This window comes from Podarcis bocagei (genome assembly GCF_964188305.1).
Source record: "Podarcis bocagei genome assembly, chromosome: 17".
NCBI lineage: Eukaryota > Metazoa > Chordata > Lepidosauria > Squamata > Lacertidae > Podarcis > Podarcis bocagei.
The window spans coordinates 19,180,421-19,201,687 of NC_138143.1; the positions used below are offsets into that span (position 1 = coordinate 19,180,421).

General features: G+C 48.2%; 1 long non-coding RNA gene across 1 annotated transcript; it reads right to left on the reverse strand.

The window, feature by feature from the left end:
- Window positions 1-13,433: 13,433 nt before the first annotated feature.
- Window positions 13,434-19,127, reverse strand: LOC308577063. Its single transcript, XR_014003402.1, has 3 exons — window positions 16,342-19,127; window positions 13,888-14,042; window positions 13,434-13,806 (listed from the first exon to the last, which is right to left on the reverse strand). It is a non-coding gene; the product is annotated as an uncharacterized lncRNA (long non-coding RNA).
- Between the last annotated feature and the right edge of the window lie 2,140 nt (window positions 19,128-21,267).

Genomic DNA, 21,267 nt, shown 5'->3' on the forward strand with positions numbered 1-21,267 from the left:
TGCAACATGGGAATAAGGCAGGGCTCTTGAAATGTGATATATAATTATTTCAATCAGGGTTGGGGAACCCTCTTGATATTGTTGGACTCCTCTTCCCATTAGTGCCAGCCATCATGGTCAATGGTCGGGAAAGATGGAAGTCAAACAACATCTGGAGGGTCATAGGCTCCCAACCCCTGATCTATGTATTTATTTTCAAAGTCAAATCAAGCTTTGGATTATCAGCTAGGGCAGCCATTCTCAACATAGTCCCATCCAGATATTTTAAATTACAACTTCCACCACCCCCAACTAGTGTGGCCAAGGTTCAGGGATGATGAAAACTGTAGAACAACTCATCTGAAGAGCACAAGGATGGGGAATGCAGAGATAGGACGAGGCTGTGTTTGTACAAAAATAAGTGAAATGTCAAATCAAAGAACTGAAGACCTAGATCCCCCCCAAAAAAAACCCCACAATGGTTTTTCAATTAAGCCCCGTTTCCCAATCCAAAAAACACAAGTTATTGTTATGATTAGGTTCCTGGTTTAAACTCATTGTCTTTCATCACATCACTGAGAGATGTGGTCTTTTTCACATCTTCAAAAATAGATAAAGTTGCCCCAAAGGGAAACAAAATATGGAGATTCTTGAGGGAAGTTTAAATATTTTTGAGATGGTGAGCACAATTTTGGATGGAGGTTTAGCAAACGTCTCCAAACTGCCATCGAATTTTACTTAAAGTGCGATTCAAAACAATCTTGAAGGACGCTACTCCTCAGATGAAAAATATAAGGAATTATTAGGGAAGCAAAGAACATGTTGCATTTCTAAATGTGAGAGAATCACATAGCCAAATTCTAGTTCAAAGAAGGTGTGATCTACATCCCATTGAAGTCAATGGCAACGCTCCATTATTGATTTTCCTACCTCCAAGGCTCTAACTACATGAGTTGCTAATTGTGTTGCTGGCAATCACACCGTTGCTGTTTATCTTTGTTTAATTACAGGCATGAGAAGTGATGTTCATCAGGCATACAGAGCACAGGGAGAGGAGGTTTGTTTGTTTGTTTTTAAAAAAATGTTTTTAATTGAAACCTTTAAACGTACAATACAATAAAAGTCAAACTAGTCTAAATAAAAATAAAAAGGGAACAAAAGAAAAAAGGAGGAGAGAGAGAGAAAACAGAGCCTTCTTTCAAAGGTAGGTCTTAATCTTGTCCCCAAACCTAGATAGCATCTTAAAAAGCAGAGACATCACCTTGCTGACAAAGGTCCATATAGTTAAAGCTATGGTTTTCCCAGTAATGATGTATGGAAGTGAAAGCTGGACCATAAAGAAGGCTGATCGCCAAAGAATTGATGCTTTTGAATTATGGTGCTGGAGGAGACTCTTGAGAGTCCCAAGGACTACAAGAAGATCAAACCTATCCATTCTGAAGTAAATCAGCCCTGAGTGCTCACTGGAGGGACAAAACCTGAAGCTGAGGCTCCAATACTTTGGCCACATCATGAGAAGAGAAGACTCCCTGGAAAAGACCCTGATGTTGGGAAAGACTGAGGGCACAAGGAGAAGGGAACAACAGAGGATGAGATGGTTGGACAGTGTTCTCGAAGCTACCAACATGAGTTTGACCAAACTGTGGGAGGCAGTGGAAGACAGGAGTGCCTGGCGTGCTCTGGTCCATGGGGTCACGAAGAGTCGGACATGACTAAACAACAACAATCTTGTCCCACACAAAAGAGGATGGACTCTCCCCATTCTCACCTGGGTGCTTCCTTTTCTTCTCCCACCCTACCACCCTGAGAGATCTTCCCTTCCCAGTCAGGGAGAAGAGGTTTGCAGCCATCCTGCACCATGATCACTGTGAAGATTGCCCCCTGCACGGCACTAATGGGAACCCCCTCCCCACAAGCCTAAACACAGTTGGGGTGGGGGGTGCAAACACAAAATTTTCATTGTGATTACAGCAGTTAGACCTCACTGCCCTGTGCACTGCATTTTCAAATAATATTGTCTCCTCTTAAAAGGTAAAGGTCCAGTCACAGACGACTCTGGGGTTGCGCGCTCATCTCGCTCTATAGGCCGAGGGAGCTGGCATTTGTCCGCACACAGTTTCTGGGTCATGTGGCCAGCATGACTAAGCCGCTTCTGGCGAAACCAGAGCAGTGCACAGAAACGCTGTTGACCTTCCCACCGGAGTGGTACCTATTAACTTCCTTGCACTTTGACGTGCTTTCGAATTGCTAGGTGGGCAGGAGCTGGGACCAAACAATGGGAGCTAACCCCTTGGCAGGGATTTGAACTGCCGACCTTCTGATCGGCAAGCCCAAGGCTCTGTGGTCTAAACCCGCGTCCCTCTTAACTGTCTCCTCTTACCGGGAAATAAAGAAAGAAGATAGATCAGTGTGTTGCACATGGCACAGTGAGCACAACATGGAGCTAGGCTTTAAACTGAGGCAACAGATCTCAAAGCAGATAAGTACACGATTAGTTCTGTACATTCACCTACCCCCCTGAAAGTGGAACAAGCAAACACCGATACTCCACATTGATGAGCTTTGGACATTTGGGGTACTCAGAGAGCTTCTCTCTGTCAAAAGCCCCTCCATTATTTGTCCATGAGCCATTTATGTGCCCATAAGGGCAAGCTAGATTGCAATTGCACTGTTTACTAACAGTGGTATGTCCCAGATGACCTAACGGATGCTGTATCTCAGTATGTGAGAGCAAACATTGGCAAGAAATATGCAAGCCAGCATTTTCTCCAGCTGCTCAGTGAAACCGAGAATGATGGAAAATATGGACAGTTTATTTTCTAACAAGCCACAATTGCTTTTCAAAACTCAAATAGTAGCATGTTTCATCAATAGACTACTTACGAAAATGCAATAGGCAGCAGGAAAGTAGGAACATCTGAACTCAGGATCTTTATTCTTTTTAGGGTTATTGATTAGCCTAATGATGCTTCTATTGAACGCCTTTCAGAAATGCATTTCCCATAAAAAAAGAAGTCACTGTTTTCATTTTCCTTTATTGGAAAGTGCATGAAATGTTAGCCTAATAAAGAAAAATTCTAAAGTAGTGGGCAAGTTCGGAAAGCTTTAAGCTGCTCTGAGCAAAACGTTTCCAGGCAGCAGCATTTCCACGCAAAGGCTCTGAGACGGAGAGAAAACAAAACAACCCTGTTCAAATATAAAACGATGCAGTTCAGATTTCAGAGTTAAAAGAAGCAGTAGAGAGCCCTTCAGTGGCATGTCTCATATCAACAACAACAACAATGGTGCCGTATTATTCTGTGTCAGCACCCTATGCAAAAGACTGAAACCTGACAACCTATATTAACCCTTATATTCTTCTTATTATATTATCCATGCTCCACTAGCACTACAGTGGTACCTCAGGTTACATACGCTTCAGGTTACATACGCTTCAGGTTACAGACTCCGCTAACCCAGAAATAGTGCTTCAGGTTAAGAACTTTGCTTCAGGATGAGAACAGAAATCGTGCTCCGGCGGCGCAGCAGCAGCAGGAGGCCCCATTAGCTAAAGTGGTGCTTCAGGTTAAGAACAGTTTCAGGTTAAGTACGGACCTCCAGAACGAATTAAGTACTTAACCTGAGGTACCACTGTACTTTTGCAGACCTCTCCTCTCTCTTAAGGATTTTCAACCAATTTTTGAAGCCAAAGGACCACTCAAGGCAGCTGAATTAAATTAAGCAAATAACAACAAAATCAACATAAAAGCTATCAATAATTGAAACTATTAAGTTCCGTGTTATAGACATAACGGTGGGGAAACATGGCAAGAGGATTGTCAGCAGTTTGCTAAGACGTTCACATCACTTCTAAAAATTAAAATATTACAGATCGTCATAAAAAACATTCAGTGGGGTCCGTTGAGCATTGAAACCCAGAGAATATTTCAGCAACAAAAATACTGTTACTCAAAAAGTCTCTCAACATCTATCATGTCTAAGTGCTAAGGCAGACACTCCCTGCGATGATCTTTGCATGCTGGGGGAGGGTGCCTCTTGTGTGGGCAAATGTGGTTCTTTGCAAGACTGGACCAGGACTGTGTCACTGTGAACTTTTCAAACCCAAATCCCCAATCTACAGGGTTCATTTCAAATAACACTCAGATTTAGAGTTGCTCTTTGTCCCTTACATTTCTGTTGAGTTAGAATAATTGCTTTGTTTCATGCACAGTCTATATTTTACTGATTCATAAATAGTGTTTCAGCTTTTGTGACTTGGGTAGCTGTTCCGTATTTCAATATTTGCAGAACTTGTAATATAGCATACAAGCACTCTATGGGTAATCCATGGATGTTTAAATATTGATACAATGGATTTATGTAAGGAAGCCTTACCCTGATCAATTGGTAGCTTACCTGAAGGGGGGAAATGAATCTTTTAATCAAATTTAAATGAAGTATCATTCAGTGGTAGTGTCATGACCATAAATGGTACGAATTTCTTGCTTCGGTGAACATGCTTGTCAGAGCTGCTTCCAGATCCTAGCTCACAGAGGATCACGCTAGCCAGCGATCATTAAGTAAAAGTCTTTATTGAATTACAGTTTCCATTCTCACGCTGCTGCGTGCAACTCTACGTCTAGTGGCTAGATCGGCGAAGCTCCGTCTGAGTCTCCGCCCCTTGTGCACCAACTTAATATCCTAGCCCTGCTCCACCTTTTCCGCCTGACTGTTCTCCTCTGGGTCCCTCTGCCCCCCGGGGTCTCTTCCTTCCGGGATTCTTCTGACGCCGACCCCCCGGACCCCCCTGTCTCCTTGCGCCGGGCTTTAGGACCTGGCTCTCTTTCAGGGCTGCCTACTGTGTCACTTTCCTGTGCATTTGAACTTGGCGCGCGCGCCCAACCTTCCACTTTCCGTCTGACCGTTTCTTCGCTCCCCGATGGAGGTGTGGCCACTCCTGACTCATGCCCTCCCCCCTGTTGTGAGCTGCCAGCGCTTGCTCCCTGGCTCCCTTCCTCTTCCCTGCTCTCTGGCGGTGACGCTGGTCCCGATTTCCAACTGCTCTCCTCTGAGTCCCCTCTGGCTCTATCTTCCTGGGGTGCCCCCCTAGACTCCCCCCTTGCCCTGGCCACTGGTGCTCCTTTCTGTGAATCTTCTGATTCACTGGAAAGGCTCGGAGATCTCGGGTCGTCGTCATCACTCATCTTTTCTTCTGCCTCCTCCCCTTCGCTCTCTGTTTCCTCCCTTGCTCTTGCCTCTGCTCCTGAACCCCTGACATCCATCCCCCCCTCGAAGCCCCCCGTTCCCCCCTCCCCTCCTTTCGGTGCGGGAGCTGGGTGCTGCTGTGTCAAAGGGACGAACGTCGGATACCGTTCGCTTCCCGTGGCGGGCCTCCATCTGAAGTCTCCCGGTTCTTCCTCCCTGCCCTCGTCGATGACGGTCACCTCCGCTTCCATCTCTGTGCCGCCGTGCTCGAAACCAGGGTCGTCCCCGAAAACGTCCATGTCCGTCTCTCCCTCACTTCCTCCTGGCGGCGTTGCTCGTCCTGGACCTTCCAGCCACTTCCTGCGCCACTGCTCCTCTGGTCTGTCGTCCCACCAATACGAGGGTTCTGAGGCAGATCCCGAGGGGGACCCCTCCGGGGAACGGGCGTCTCGTATCGGGTCCTCGTCCGAGTCGAACCCCCGGAACGTGCTGGCAGAAAGCGTGGGCGTGAAAAGCCAGTCGTCGAAAAAGTCTTCTGGCATTGGCCTATGTGGGAAGAGGGCATGAAACTCGTCTTTGAGCAGAGGTTCGTCCAAGGCGTAGCCCGGCACCCAGCTGTTCGCACTGGCCGGGGTGCCCTCCTTGGCGAGAAAGTATTCTACCCCCTCTTCCCCCCATCTGGAGTCCAAAATCTCCGTGACTTCGTTGATGCGCTCCTCCTGTGCCACTCCCGCGTGCCCGGTTCTTTCTCTGAGTGGACTCGGTGCCGTTCTGGGTTCCTGAAACCTGTGCGGTGCCTTGTAGGGAGTGAGCACCGATCTGTGGAACACCGGATGCATTCTGGAACCCTCCGGAAGCGCCAGCCTGAAAGCTACCGGGTTGACCTGCTCTTCGACTTGGTAGTTGCTTATGTCCTAGTTTCTTCTTGGCCAACGACCTGGCCGGCACTGCGTGGGCTGCTAACCAGACCCAGTCTCCCACATGGATCTCTTCGCCAACCCTTCTGTGTTTGTCCGCTTGTACCTTGTATGCGTGTTTGGCCAGCTCCAAGTGCCGCCGCAGCTGATCGTGGACTTCCTGCAACTCCGACGCGAATGCATCTGCTGTCTGCGGCTCCCCCTCCCCCATTCTTTCCAGTCCCGGGAAGGTTCTGGGGTGCCTCCCGTTGTTGGCGAAGAACGGCGTGACCCCCGTGGACACGTGCTTCGTGTTGTTGTAGGCGAACTCGGCGAGCGGCAGGTAATCCACCCACGTCGCAGGCTGTTGATTCGCATAACATCTCAGGTACTGCTGCATGATGGCATTGACCCGCTCCGCTTGCCCGTTGGTCTGCGGGTGTCTCGCCGACGCCAGGTTGATCTTGACGTTCAGGAAGCCCATCAGCTTCTGCCAGAAATTCGAGATGAACTGCCGCCCCCGGTCGGACAGAATAGACCGTGGCAGACCGTGAACCTTGAACACGTGGTCTATGAACAGTTTGGCAGTTTGCTCCGCCGTGGCCACCTTAGCGCACGGAATGAAATGTGCCATCTTGGAAAACAAGTCCTCCACCACCAGCACTGCCGTCTTGCCCCTCGAGCTGGGCAGATCCGTGACAAAGTCCAGGGCCACCCTCTCCCATGGTTCGACCGGAGTTTGCAGCGGTTCCAACAGTCCGGCCGGCGGTCTGTGCACTGGCTTGGCCCTCTGGCAGGTGTCACACCTCGCCACGTAGTCCGCGACCTCCCCTCTCATTCCGGGCCACCAGAAATCCCTGGCGACTAATTCCACCGTCTTCTCCTTGCCAAAGTGCCCGGCAGTGGGCGCGTCGTGCAGCTGCTGCAGCACCTTGGCGCGAAGTTCGTCTCCCGGCACGTAGATGGCCCCTTTACGGATGAGCAATCCATCTCTCAGCTGGAACCCGTCGGTCGCTGCCGTGCCCCTTTGCACCTCTGCCATCTTTGCTTGCGCGAAGGAGTCATCCTGCAACGCTCGTCGCACCGCCTCCAGGTCCACGGTTGCAGCGGCGCACGCCCACACTGTTGGTGCAAAGATGTGCATGGCGGCCGCTGGCGTTGCGTCCTCCAGATACTGTGGCTTACGGGAGAGAGCGTCCGCCATGATGTTGGTGTCCCCCGGGACATACTCTATTCGGAAGTCGAAGTTCGCAAAGAACTCAGCCCAACGTATCTGCCTCTGGTTCAGGAACTGTGCCGTGCGCCAGTGCTCCAGATTCTTGTGGTCCGTGCAAACTTGCACCGTGTGCTTGGCGCCGATCAGGAAGTGCCTCCAGGCTTTGAACGCTGCATGAATGGCCAGCAACTCCCTGTCCCAGATGGTGTAGTTCTGCTCGGACTTGCTGAGCTTCCTGGAGTAAAACGCTCCCGGCCGCCAAACCCCCTGCGGGTTTTTCTGCAGCAGGACGGCCCCCACGGCTCTGTCCGAGGCGTCTGTCTCGACCCTCATCGGCCTGCTGGGATCGACATGCAGCAGCTGCTCCTCCGACGCGAAGAGACGCTTGAGTGCCTGAAAGGACTGCTCCACCTGCTCTGTCCAGATGAACCTCTTTTTCTTGGAGCTAAGCGTGTCCGTGATGGCCGCTGTCTGCATAGCGAAGCCTTTGATAAACTTGCGATAGAAGTTCGCAAAGCCGACAAACCGTTGGACCTCCTTCCGGTTGCGTGGGCTTTTCCAATCCAACACCGCTCGCACCTTGGCGCTGTCCATGGCGAGCCCCTTGTCAGACAGCTTGTAGCCCAGAAAATCCACCTCAGTCACGTCGAATTGGCACTTCTCCAGCTTGGCGTAGAGCCTATGCTGCTTTAGCCTGCTCAGCACTTCCTTGACGTGTCTGTCATGCTCCTGCTGCGATTCCGAAAAGATCAGGATGTCATCTAAGAAACAGACGCACGTCTTGTAGAGAAGTCCCGCCAGCACGTGATGCATGAATGCTTGAAAAACGTGGGAGCCATTTTGCAATCCAAAAGGCATAACTCTATATTCGTAGGTGCCCAGTGGCGTGAACATGGCTGTCTTCCACTCATCTCCTTCCCGCATGCGAATGAGGTTGTACGCCCCTCGCAGGTCTAACTTGGTGAACACGCTGCCCTTCCGTACCTTAGCGAGGAGGTCGTCGATCCGGGGCATGGGGAAGTCCGATGGCTTGGTCACACTGTTTAAGATGCGATAGTCCATGACAAGTCTTTTTTGGGGCGTGTCCCGCTTCTTAACAAAGAATACAGGACTGCCCCCCGCTGCCTTGGACTCCCGGATGAAACCGCGCTCCAAATTATGATCTATGAACTCCTTGAGTTCTTGCAGTTCGTCCTCAGACATGGAATACAGCTTCCCTTTAGGCAGCGCCGCCCCCGGCAGCAGGTCAATTTTGCAGTCATATGGTCTGTGAGGGGGTAGCCTGTCTGCCTCCTTCTCGCAGAAAACCTCCAAAAATTCTGCGTACTTGTGGGGAATCGCTTGCAGCGTGCCTAGCAGCAGCTGTGTCTCCTCTTCCTCTCCTTCCTGCCGGGGCACGATGCAGTGTTCAGCACAAAAGGAAGAGCCGAAGGTCAGCTGCCTCTGGTACCACGCCAGCGTTGGGCTGTGCTTGTCCAGCCAACTCATGCCCAATACAATGGGCGTGTCCGATAGTTGAGTGACGTTGAAGCTGATGATTTCCCTGTGATTCCCAAGTCGCATCACCATTGGTGGCGTCTGCTTCACCACTTGCCCCCCGAGCAGCTCCCTGCCATCCACCGTGACAACCTGCAGGGGCAGCGTGGCCGGCAGCAACTGTATAGCGTGCCGGTCGACAAAGTCTTGCCCTATAAAGTCCGCATTGCTTCCTGAGTCAATGGTGATTGGCACATCCATGGTGATTCCATTGGGCAGCTGGAGCGATGCGGTGAGCCTCACTACTGGTTTGGGCGGGAGGGGGTTCACGGGCTGTAAAATCTCTGGGGACTGCTTCACTGACACGTCTGGCTGGGCCCCAGTGCCTCTTCCTCCAGCCAGACTGCGTCGTTTCCCTGCTGTGGTCCTCCGTGCTGCGTTGCTGCAGTTACCATTGCTGAGGCTGCAGTGTGCTTGCGGAGCCTCCGGGGACACTCTTTCGCCATATGCCCTGGCTCCTCGCAGATGTAACACTTCCTGTTCCCTCTAGGAGGCTTCGCCGTCACTGTTGTCGGTGCTAGGGCTCTGGCTGCTGACTGAGCCCTTGCACTTCCAACCTCCATAGGTTCTGTCCCTCCTCCAGACGGAGGCGTGGATTGCGCACGCGCTGCTTCTCTGGGAAGGAAGGAGGAGCCCCTGGCTGGTTCGCGCCCTCCACGCCCTTCGTCCCTGCTCCACGGACGTTCTTCCAGCCGCACCCCCACCGCCAGCGCCCTCTGAACGATCTCCTGCGTGGTCCTGGGTCTCTCCCCCCTCGCAATTTCATCTTTAACAGAGCCGTGCAATCCCTCCCAAAACAGGTCTCTTACAGGGGCCGAATCTCTGTCCCATTCCAGGGCACTGACCAAAGCGAAAAAGCGGGCATGGTACTGCCTTACGCTGGCCCTTCCTTGCTTCAGTCCATGTATCTGCTGCCGAGCAAGATCCACGTCAATGCTTGATAAAAAACATCCATCCATCGCTTTAATAAAGGCATCCGCATTTTGGAGCGCCGGATCATTATCCCTCCACAAATTGCGCAGCCATGCTTTAGCATCCCCATGCAAATGGGACATGATGAATCCCACTTTCTCTTGCTCATCTCTAAAGTCTTTATTCAGCAGTTGCAGTGCGCACATTACGTCTGCTCTAAAATTGGGGTACTGTTGCAGGTTCCCATCGAAGTGAGAGACCAGACCGCCTGTTCGTCTCGCCAACCCAATTCCCTCCTGTCTGGGTGTCAGTTGCCCTTGCTTCGTAAGCATGTCCAACCTGACCTGGAGATCCCTGCAGGCGGCAGCTGCCTCCTCCTCTCTCTTCCTGGATGCGAGAGCCTCGGCATTCAGTTGTGACACTGCTTCTCTGAGTTCCGCTATCTGCTGCTCAGCCGTCATGTCGGCTGCCGTTCGTGAGCTCGCTAGTAGGCACCTGCTTCTCTCCTCTCCTCGAGGCTGTAGATGCCCACAATCGAGAGACGGAGCTTACTGTCAGAGCTGCTTCCAGATCCTAGCTCACAGAGGATCACGCTAGCCAGCGATCATTAAGTAAAAGTCTTTATTGAATTACAGTTTCCATTCTCACGCTGCTGCGTGCAACTCTACGTCTAGTGGCTAGATCGGCGAAGCTCCGTCTGAGTCTCCGCCCCTTGTGCACCAACTTAATATCCTAGCCCTGCTCCACCTTTTCCGCCTGACTGTTCTCCTCTGGGTCCCTCTGCCCCCCGGGGTCTCTTCCTTCCGGGATTCTTCTGACGCCGACCCCCCGGACCCCCCTGTCTCCTTGCGCCGGGCTTTAGGACCTGGCTCTCTTTCAGGGCTGCCTACTGCGTCACTTTCCTGTGCATTTGAACTTGGCGCGCGCGCCCAACCTTCCACTTTCCGTCTGACCGTTTCTTCGCTCCCCGATGGAGGTGTGGCCACTCCTGACTCATGCCCTCCCCCCTGTTGTGAGCTGCCAGCGCTTGCTCCCTGGCTCCCTTCCTCTTCCCTGCTCTCTGGCGGTGACGCTGGTCCCGATTTCCAACTGCTCTCCTCTGAGTCCCCTCTGGCTCTATCTTCCTGGGGTGCCCCCCTAGACTCCCCCCTTGCCCTGGCCACTGGTGCTCCTTTCTGTGAATCTTCTGATTCACTGGAAAGGCTCGGAGATCTCGGGTCGTCGTCATCACTCATCTTTTCTTCTGCCTCCTCCCCTTCGCTCTCTGTTTCCTCCCTTGCTCTTGCCTCTGCTCCTGAACCCCTGACAATGCTTTTAGACAAATTTTTCAACAATAAGTGATTTTTTCTGTGTTGACTAAGAAATTGCCTACACTAATATTTTAAATGGTCATCTGTGTTTATTTCAGTCAGTTAATACATTTCTGGAATCAAAAAGCATGATAGCTAATTGACTAAAATAACATTGACCAACTGGTAATTCTTAGCTAAAAAAACATTATTCTGCACAGTCCAGTTCTCAGCACTGGCACAGACATTTCTTAGACTGGAACAAAATGGGAGCCCCCACTGCAAATTCCTACGCACAGAAAGAGAACTGTTTTACAGGGATCTGAAGTCACCAAGTCAGGCAGAAAAAGAATGTGGGGAGATGCATATCAGGCACAACCCACTTCCAAATTTGCAATAGTTACTTTCCCAGTAAATTCCAAACGTTAAACCTTAGCATCCTTCACAAGTGAGTAAGTAAGCAGGAAGGGCCAAAGCTCAGTAGCAGACCATCTGCTTCATGGTACAATCTCTGGCATCTCCCGTTAGGCCTGGGGAAACCCCAATCCGAAACCCTTGAGAGGTGCATAAGGAACATTTCCTTATGTTCCTGTGTTGTTTTTTCTACTTTCAAAAAGATAACCGTGTGAGCATTTTCCTCCCCACTGTAACAGCAGTTATATCCTATTTACATCCCTGCCCCTCCAAAAAACCGAAGTGCCCCTTCACATATTTGTAATCCGCCAATGGAGTGGCAAAGATACAGTGGTACTTCAGGTTACAGACGCCTCAGGTTACAGACTCCACTAACCCAGAGATAGTACCTCAGGTTAAGAACTTTGCTTCAGGATGAGAACAGAAATCGTGTGGCGGCAGCGGGAGGCCCCATTAGCTAAATTGGTACCTCAAGTTAAGAACAGTTTCAGGTTAAGAACAAACCTCCAGAATGAATTAAGTTCTTAACCTGAGGTACCACTGTAGCGAGGGAAATGGACTCCAATCCAGATTTTTTATTTTTTTTATTTAACAGCATTTTTGAACTGCTTAATGTTGCGAAATCTCTAAGTGATGTATGAAAACATGAAGATAAAAGCAGAACAGTATCATAAAAGCAGAAATCTATTGAGAGTAGGGTCTAATCTTATGGGTCATGGAAAGCCTGGGGGGACACTTATGGGTCATGGAAAGCCTTATGGGGGACAATGCTATGCATAAAGTTCAACTCATGCAATGGGGCTTTCTCTCCCTCTCCTCACTCTGCACACCCTCAAAATCTGCTCTGGAGGGTCCCCCAACCGATTTTGAGGGTGCATGGGTTGGGATTGGGGACTGCGTGGGAGAGGAGACGTAAAAGCATTGTGCAAGAAGATGTCTGCTGAGCTAGTGTTGGATATGGCCCTATGTCTTTAGAAGACATAGAATCATAGAATTGTAGGCACCCTGAGGGTCACCTAGTCCAACTCCCTGCAATGCAATAATATGCAGCTGTCCGATACGAGGACTGAACCTGCAACCTTGGCATTATCAGCACCACACTCTATTGAGAGTAGGCTGCTGCCAGCGACTCCCAGCCGGTTGCCCAGGAACTGTCAGCTGCGTCCCATTGGGGAGAGCTTGGAGGTAGGTAATTAGGCAGGAATGTGGAACGAGGGAGGAGCAGCCTAGTTGCAGTAGAAGCCTAAGCGCCGAGAACAAGGAGAAGGAATGGGGGAGTTCAAGGGGGAAGACACAGACTGACAGTTTAAGCTCAGACGCAGAGGGAGGGCCACTGGAAATAGCCCATCCCATGACGCACAGGTGTGCAAGAATTAATGAGAGGCATGAACAGGAAAGGAAGTGAAGGGGGGCTTTAAATGCCATGAGTAGAATTTCCCCCAGAGGATCTATGTTACCTTACAGGACTATATGAGGGCAGGTGGTCCTTCAGGTAATCTGCTCTTGAGTTGTTTGTTGTTGTTTAGTCGTTTAGCCGTGTCCGACTCTTCGTGACCCCATGGACCAGAGCACGCCAGGCACTCCTGTCTTCCACTGCCTCCCGCAGTTTGGTCAAACTCATGCTGGTAGCTTCGAGAACACTATCCAACCATCTCATCCTCTGTCATCCCCTTCTCCTTGTGCCCTCCATCTTTCCCAACATCAGGGTCTTTTCCAGGGAGTCTTCTCTTCTCATGAGGTGACCAAAGTATTGGAGTCTCAGCTTCAGGATCTGTCCTTCCAGTGAGCACTCAGGGCTGATTTCCTTCAGAATGGATAGGTTTGATCTTCTTGCAGTCCATGGGACTCTCAAGAGTCTCCTCCAGCACCATAATTCAAAAGCATCAATTCTTCGGTGATCAGCCTTCTTTATGGTCCAGCTTTCACTTCCATACATTACTACTGGGAAAACCATAGCTTTTACTATACGGACCTTTATTGGCAAGGTGATGTCTCTACTTTTTAAGATGCTTAGGGCTTTATAAATTAGAAACAAGGCATGGCTTAACATGGCCAGGTGGCTAATCAGAGAGCAGTTCCCTCATCACAGGTGAGATATGTGCATGCCCAGGTGCTCCACTCAACAATCTGGCCGTTCCGTTCTGCTCTGTCAGATCCATCTCCACAATCCCTTCAGTTGCCTTTTGCACAGTTCTTCCCACATGCATGTCACACCAAACGAACCAAACCAAGCAAATTAAGTGAGCCGGCAACACAGAAGAGGGCAGAAGGGCAATAAATCAAACATGCATTATACATTGGATCTCCTCACATGCAGGGCCTCTTTCCTTTGCGATGCCTGTCAAATTAGGCCAACTATTCATTTCTTTGGCACAGCAGTCTAAAAAAATGAAAATTTATTCTTAGGGAGGAGGAACATGTGAGGAAGGATGCTGCTATACTGTGAAAATATTCTGGATACCTCTGACTTTTTAACCAGTCCTCCCATCCTGGAATCGTGCCCAGTTCTCTCTATTTCTCTTTGCTCTCTGCAGAAAACGATGTGGCTGCAACTTTTTAATCAAGAGCTGTCCTCCTATCAGAAGGACTGCTCCTCCGGGTTCTGTCGCTACTGACCTGTCATAATCATAGGAATGAAAACAACGATATGTACCCAGCAAGCAGAGGAATAATTGGAAGCATCTAATCCATACTGTTTTCTTTTTTGGAATTATAATGGCCTGGTGAGTGACTGGGGCTGAACCCAGGTCAGCCGAGTCTCAGGTGCACACCTTGGCTTCGAAGATTCTATACATGGTGTCTGGATTCTGGAATAATGATGCTCAATAGTTTCAAGAACTTAATGACTCATTGTGATGGAAATTAGCTGTATTTGTTTGGTCAAACTTTTTGATCTGCTCCATATTTGCTGTCTAAAACTTCCTCTGGAAACAGCATGGGAAGAACAGAGGGATCATCACTGGGCTTGGTAGAGCTATTTGCGTGGCTATTCCCTCCCCCCCACAGGTGGAATAAATAAAGACAACGGACACAGCGATTTAGGTTAATGGGCGAAAATGGCCACAACTTTATTGATTACAGGAGAGAAGGGTATTGGCTTTAGGCATTGGCCCCTAACTGACTATCCGGTCTAACCGGGAAGGGTTAAACACCAACAGGGGGAGCCACCCGAGATGCGTATCCCTAGGCGCTCCCCGAGGGGTTACCGCTCGGGGGCGCGCTTTAGGCCCTAGCCTCCGTAGGTTTCGGACGAGGCGTCGCCCCTCGGAGTCCTTTAACGAACTACCCTTCAAGCATTGGGGGAGGTGATGGCGCTCCTCCCCCCCAACCTCATCTGCATGACAATACCCCGGCCAATGCCTACCGCCAAAAACCAAGTGAGTTGTGACGATTTGCTACGAGGTAGGCGGAAAAACCAAGTGGCTCACAAAACCAGCCAATTAGCCAAATGGAAAAACTCCTACCAGGCCCCTTGCGGCGACCAGCCGAAGCCCATAGCAAAATCGGTGGCAGGACCTAAAGGGCGGGTGGGTGGGAAACCGCGTGGTCTCCCGGGCGAAAAGGGGTGAGCCGAGGGCTGCCCCGACCTTAAGTGGCCTTTCTAAGGCCCGCCCCTGCCGCCAGCCGATTGGCTGGCTACACGGGATGTATGCAAATTGGGGGAATCCCGGGGCCTCCCACGAGGCTGGCACTCGCCTCGCGAGAGTGAGTGGGCGGTGTCGGGATCCCGCAACCCCCCCTCCTCCTGAGGTCGGAATGGGCATTCCCTCCTTTCCCTTGAGGGATAGCTCAATCGGTAGAGCATGAGACTCTTGAAAGATTCCTGCATTGCAGGAGGATGGACTAGATAGTCTTCATAGACCCTTCCAGCTCTACAATATATTATTCTATGATCCCCATCCAGGTCTTCCCTTATTCCAATGTCCCTTATATAGTAACACTGCCTTACAGAGGGGGGTGTCCGGCTACCCCACCCACTGACTCTGAAAGCCCTGTAGGAAGTTGATGCAGGAGAGAGAGAGAGAGAGAGAGAGAGAGAGAGAGAGAGAGAGACTGTGAGTAACACCATGGGATGGGTTACTCCCCAAATGGTGATGCCAGTGGGACACGGATTCTTTGCGGAAGCTAACGCCTAGACATGTGATCAGACTAACTTGACCCATAGCTAATTTGGAGCAGGCATGGCAGCAGTGGCTAGACTAGGACATCAAGGACCAAGGTGAAAAAGTTCGAGCTGCATCACTTACGGACTCACTTACGGCCTAGGACCCTCGTACCTACAGGACCGCCTCTCCTGGTATGTCCCACAGAGGAACTTACGATCTTCAAACAAAAACATCTTGGAGGTCCCAGGGCACAAAGAGGTTAGGCTGGCCTCAACCAGAGCCAGGGCTTTTTCGGCAGTGGCCCCGATATTGTGGAACACTCTGCCACAAGAGACTAGGGCCCTGCGGGATTTGACATCTTTCCGCAGGGCCTGCAAGACAGAGCTGTTCCACCAGGTCTTTGGCCAGGGCACAGCCTGACTCCCTCCTTTGGAAATCTTCACAGAACTCTAGCCCAATGGCTGCCATCAATTTGATTTGAATTAATTTTATAATGAAATGATTTTAGAATGTTGTATTATTTTATTGTTGTTAGCCTCCCTGAGCCTGGCTTCGGCTTGGGAGGGTGGGATATAAATAAAAAACAATTATTATTATTATTATTATTATTATTATTATTATTATTATTAAAACTGTGTTCATGGAAGACAATCTTACTTGGCTATGAGTGATCTCCAAAGAAGAAGAAGCACCAGATACGAATCATAATCTGAACATAAGCTTTACTACATTTGCAGCCCCAACCATAATTGTATGCGTTTCTGGCTGATGAATTTCGGTACAAAGAAAGAGGTCCTATCTTCACAGACCTTTTAGAACATTTGTGTAAATCAGGGTATGGGAAACTGTGGTCCTCCTAAAGTATCTGTCCTTGGCCACTGTCCTCCTTGGCCACTGATGCTGCTGTCTGGGGTTGATAGGCGATGAAGTCCAACATTTCTGGAGGTCCACAGGTGCATCACCTCTGGCAAAAATGTCTGAACTTTAGGAAAGCTGCAGCTGCTTGGTGAATCTGGAAAAAGCTGCATTAGCTTGCATTCAGATTAAACAAACAGAATTGCCTTGCCTCCTTTGTCCTTTACACAGTAATCCATACTATATCTGGATGCAAGCAAAGCCTTTCAGAATAGATTTGCCTTCTCTTCCCCTTTGTTTGCCAGATACCACACACAGGCTCGCTCATTCACACCCCATAGCCGCAAGTAGTGTTTCTGTCTGCCATAAATTTATGTAATTACATTGAAATGTCTTATCAATAATTCAATTATTCCATTAGTTTTACATTAAGAAATAAATAGAGTTAATACATGTATAATTTATCTGCCTATAAACTAAATAGTTTAAAATGCTTTTTTTTCTGGGCCTAAAGTGGTAATAGCTTATAAAATGAGAAAACTGTAATAAATCTAATCACCTGTACCTTGAAACATCCCATAAGGTAGAGTATATTGAAGATGAACTGTTATGCAGTCCACAAGAATAAGATAACTCTGATAAAATGCCTCTATTCACTGGTAAAGTCTGGGCTTGGGCCTGGTTAATTAAAACACAACTTGTAATTATTTGATATGATGAGACACAGAGATAGCACAACCTTCAAACTTTGCTCTTGGTACCTATTGGCTATTCTTTTTTTTAAAAAAAGTATAATTTTCATTATTACCATTTCCAAAATCACATTCACCTTCAAATAAACATCTCCACCATTAATATCTTTCTTTTAATAAAAACATTCAACAACTTCCTTCTTCCAAGGTTTATTTAATTTTCCCACCATCCCTGCATATTCTTATATATCCATTTAGATCACTTTCTCCCCTTATTCTTCCTTTAATATATATTATACATATATATTCAACAGAATCTACCTTAATGCTGCTAGTGTTTTCACTTGTTTATAATTATTTTCCAGATACTCCACAAAGCTTTTACACTCCTCTTTACAGAGAGCAAGAGATCTTCTTGCTCTCTTATTTTACTTGTTAGACCTGCCAATTCTGCATATTCTATCATTTTTAATTGCCAACGCTCCTTTTAAAGGACCTCACTCACCCACCATTTGGGGGCTAAGAAGATCTGAACTGCTGTAGTGGCATACATAATTTTCCTGACTCCTAGGTACTTCCCTCTGTACCATTCCCAGAAGAAATGCCTCTGGTCTGGGGAAAAAGTGCATTGCTGTTGTTGTTTTAAAAAAGACACCCCCATCTCTTTATATATCATTTCCCAGTACAGCTGTACACCATCATGTTAGAGTTATATTGGAAGAGCGATGGGTTGTTAAACAACTCAGAAAATTGTAGCTCTTTGGGGTGAATCTTCCTCTTCTTCTTTTCAGGTCACTTGTAGCAGAGTAAGATTGTCTTCCATAAACACGTAAGTGACTGTCAAGTCCGATTCTTGATCCACACGTCCTTCCACAGTGGGGACATTAGTTTCCAGGCAGGAGTTGATCATGGTGAGGGTTTGCCAAGCGTGCCTTCCTCTTAGCTTATTTCTCCCTTTCATCCTGAGTGTGAGCGTCTTCAAAGCCCATGACACCTTTGATAAAGGCTGTTCTCCAATTGGGGCGCTCACAGGCCAGTGTTTCCCAGTTGCCTGTGTTTATACTACATTTTTTTAGATTTGCCTTGAGAGAGTCTTTAAACCTCTTTTACTGACCACCAGCATTACGCTTTCCATTTTTAAGTTGGGAATAGAGTAGTTGCTTTGGAAGACGATAATCAGGCATCCGCACAGCATGACCAGTCCAACGAAGTTGATTAGGGTTTGTATCTGATGCAAAGGGAGTTGGTGCTTCTGAAGAATATGATGCTGTCTTAAACCTACAACTATGGGAAGTATCCAAAATTGTTCTAACAGATTGCTGTGGCACTGCGAGTGTTTATGCTTTTCCTGATGGGGAAAAAATATCCCTTCTCCTCCCTTTGGGTGCTGTTATTCCCTAAGTCAATTGGGGGGCATTTAGAAGGAGGAGAGAGGGTAACAGATAACCACTGTGTGCAGTTGAAAGCAAACGCTTAACACTTAACTCCTAACAGCCAAAACTCCATAACCTCCACCGACCATTTCTGCATTCGTCAGCAGCATTACTTATTCATCGTCTCAGCATTAAAGTATTTGTATTGCAATGCAAAGTTGTTGCCGGGATTAAAAAAATAAATAAAAATTAGCTCCTTGTATATTCATACATTTCAGCTTGGCCGGAAACTTCTGTCAGACTATAAAACATTTGAGTCACTCTTTTCACAATAAAGTTGAGTCATACAGCACTCTTACTGCCAAGTTTCTTGCAATAAGGTAGTTATTTGAAGCAGAAAGTCACAGGGGAAGCGTAGAAGGGATCCACACGATCACAATAATTTCCAAAAAAATTATTGTAACCATTCTAACCTGAAGGCTTGGCTGTTTGAGACCTCTGTCACAGGTCAGGGGACAATGAAGCATAAGAAACTCTGATATTGGCAAACTATCATGTGAACTCACTGCATACCCTCCAACATTTCTCTGAAAATAGGGGCATTCTAGATGATGATGATGATGATGATTTTATTTTATTTCCCAGCCACTCTGGGTGCCTTACAGTACATATTACAGTACCTATTAAAACACAGTACGTCAAACATTAAAAACTTCCCAATACAGGATGTCTTCTAAAAGTTATGTAGTTCTTTATCTCCTTGGCATCTGAAGGGAGGGCATTCTGCAGGGTGGGTGCCACTACCGAGAAGGCCCTCTGCCTGGGTCCCTGTAGCTACACTTCTTGAAGTGAAGGAACCATCAGAAGGGCCTCAGTGTCCAGGCTGAGTGATGGGGATGGAGATGCTCCTTCCACGTCTCCACTCCCACATATTAAAACATATTAAGACTACCTATACGTAGTTGCTTTGAAAAAATAGAAGCAGCAGCCATTAACGTCACTTTGAGCACCCTCTGGCAGAAAATGTGAGTCAGTCACACATTCCTGAGATACAAAGAGAACCTATTTTGTGTGAATGGTTCTTATGGACCTTCTCCTTCTCCTTCTTCTTCTTCTTATTATTATTATTATTATTATTATTATTATTTATTATTATTATTAGAACCATAAAAAGAAGCCCAGGAGCAGCTGGTTTTTGAGGTTTCCCATCCCTGATTAGTGGGATGGTAACATAGGCATTCTTCAAAGAGGGTGGTTTTCTTAGTCATAGAAACCTGTGTTCTCAAAATGCGCTGTGTGTGTGTGTGTGTGTGTGTGTGTGTGTGTGTGAGAGAGAGAGAGAGAGAGAGAGAGAGAGAGAGAGAGAGAATTCAAGCTCAGCGCATCCACTTCACTTCCCTTTCCTGCTGCAACTGTTGGAAAACTGAGACTAAAGAACACTTCCCCTCCTGACTGAGAACAGCTTGGAGTCTTACTGCCTCCCTGCTGTGCTCGGCAAAATCGCTATGATTCTTTGACAGTTGGAGCTTAACCGCCCCGGCCCCCTGCTTGCCATGCTCGTGGGGGAGCTGAGAAAAAGAGACAGTGCTCCCACGGCTCAGAAAGAAGTGATTTCTTGCCTGTATGCTCCCTTTAAAAAAAATGAGAGAGAAACCTTCTGAGAGAAGCAAGCGTAAGCAATTCCTTCTCAGCTAAGGTAATTGTTTCAAGTTTGGAAGTTGGCAAACGTTTCTCTCAGTTTCCTGGAGAACTCCGATGTCTGCTGTGCCATTTAGAACTTGAGGAGAACAATTAATGCTACCCTGGTTCCAAACATGCCATTTAAGGATTCAAGCACATTAAAATGCACTCGCACCTGTATGCTTCTGCTGCAGCTGTGAAATTCTTTCCATTTTGTCGGATGGATTTTGTGAGGATGAAGAGGCAAATATTTTCTCCCGGTACTTTTCTCCCAGAACCTTTGCATATATGTGGGAAAGTGCTTCTAAATACAGCAGTACCTCAGGTTAAGTACTTAATTCGTTCTGGAGGTCCGTTCTTAGCCTGAAACTGTTCTTAACCTGAAGCACCACTTTAGCTAATGGGGCCTCCTGCTGCCACCTCGCCGCTGGAGCACGATTTCTGTTCTCATCCTGAAGCAAAGTTCTTAACCTGAAGCACTATTTCTGGGTTAGCGGAGTGTGTAACCTGAAGTGTATGTAACCTGAAGTGTATGTAACCCGAGGTAGGACTGTAAATGTCTGAGCAATTCCTTACAGCCATGAAGGTGGCATGCTCTCTTTTTAATTTTAAAACGCCAGCATTTCCAGGATGCTAATTGCTGTCTGTTTGTAAATAGGTAAAGGTAAAGGACCCCTGGAGGGTTAAGTCCAGTCAAAGGTGACTATGGGGTTGCGGCACTCATCTCGCTTTCAGGCTGAGGGAGCCGGCATTCGTCCACAGACAGCTTTCTGGGTCATGTGGGCAGCAGGACTGAACCGCTTCTGGCGCAATGGGACCCCATGACGGAAGCCAGAGTGCACGGAAATGCTGTTTACCTTCCTGCCACAGTAGTACCTATTTATCTACTTGCACTGGTGTGCTTTCAAACTGCTAGGTTGGCAGGCGCTGGGACAGAGCAATGGGAGCTCACTCCATCGTGGGGATTCGAACTGCCAACCTTCTGTTCAGCAAGCCCAAAATGCACAGAATCCCTCTTTGTACACATATGACCTGTTACTATATTTCATGTAACGGACTCTGGTCCATGAGAGCTTATGTCGCAACACACAACAGGAATATATCATGATTCTCTGGCAATGAATGTGGGGAACAT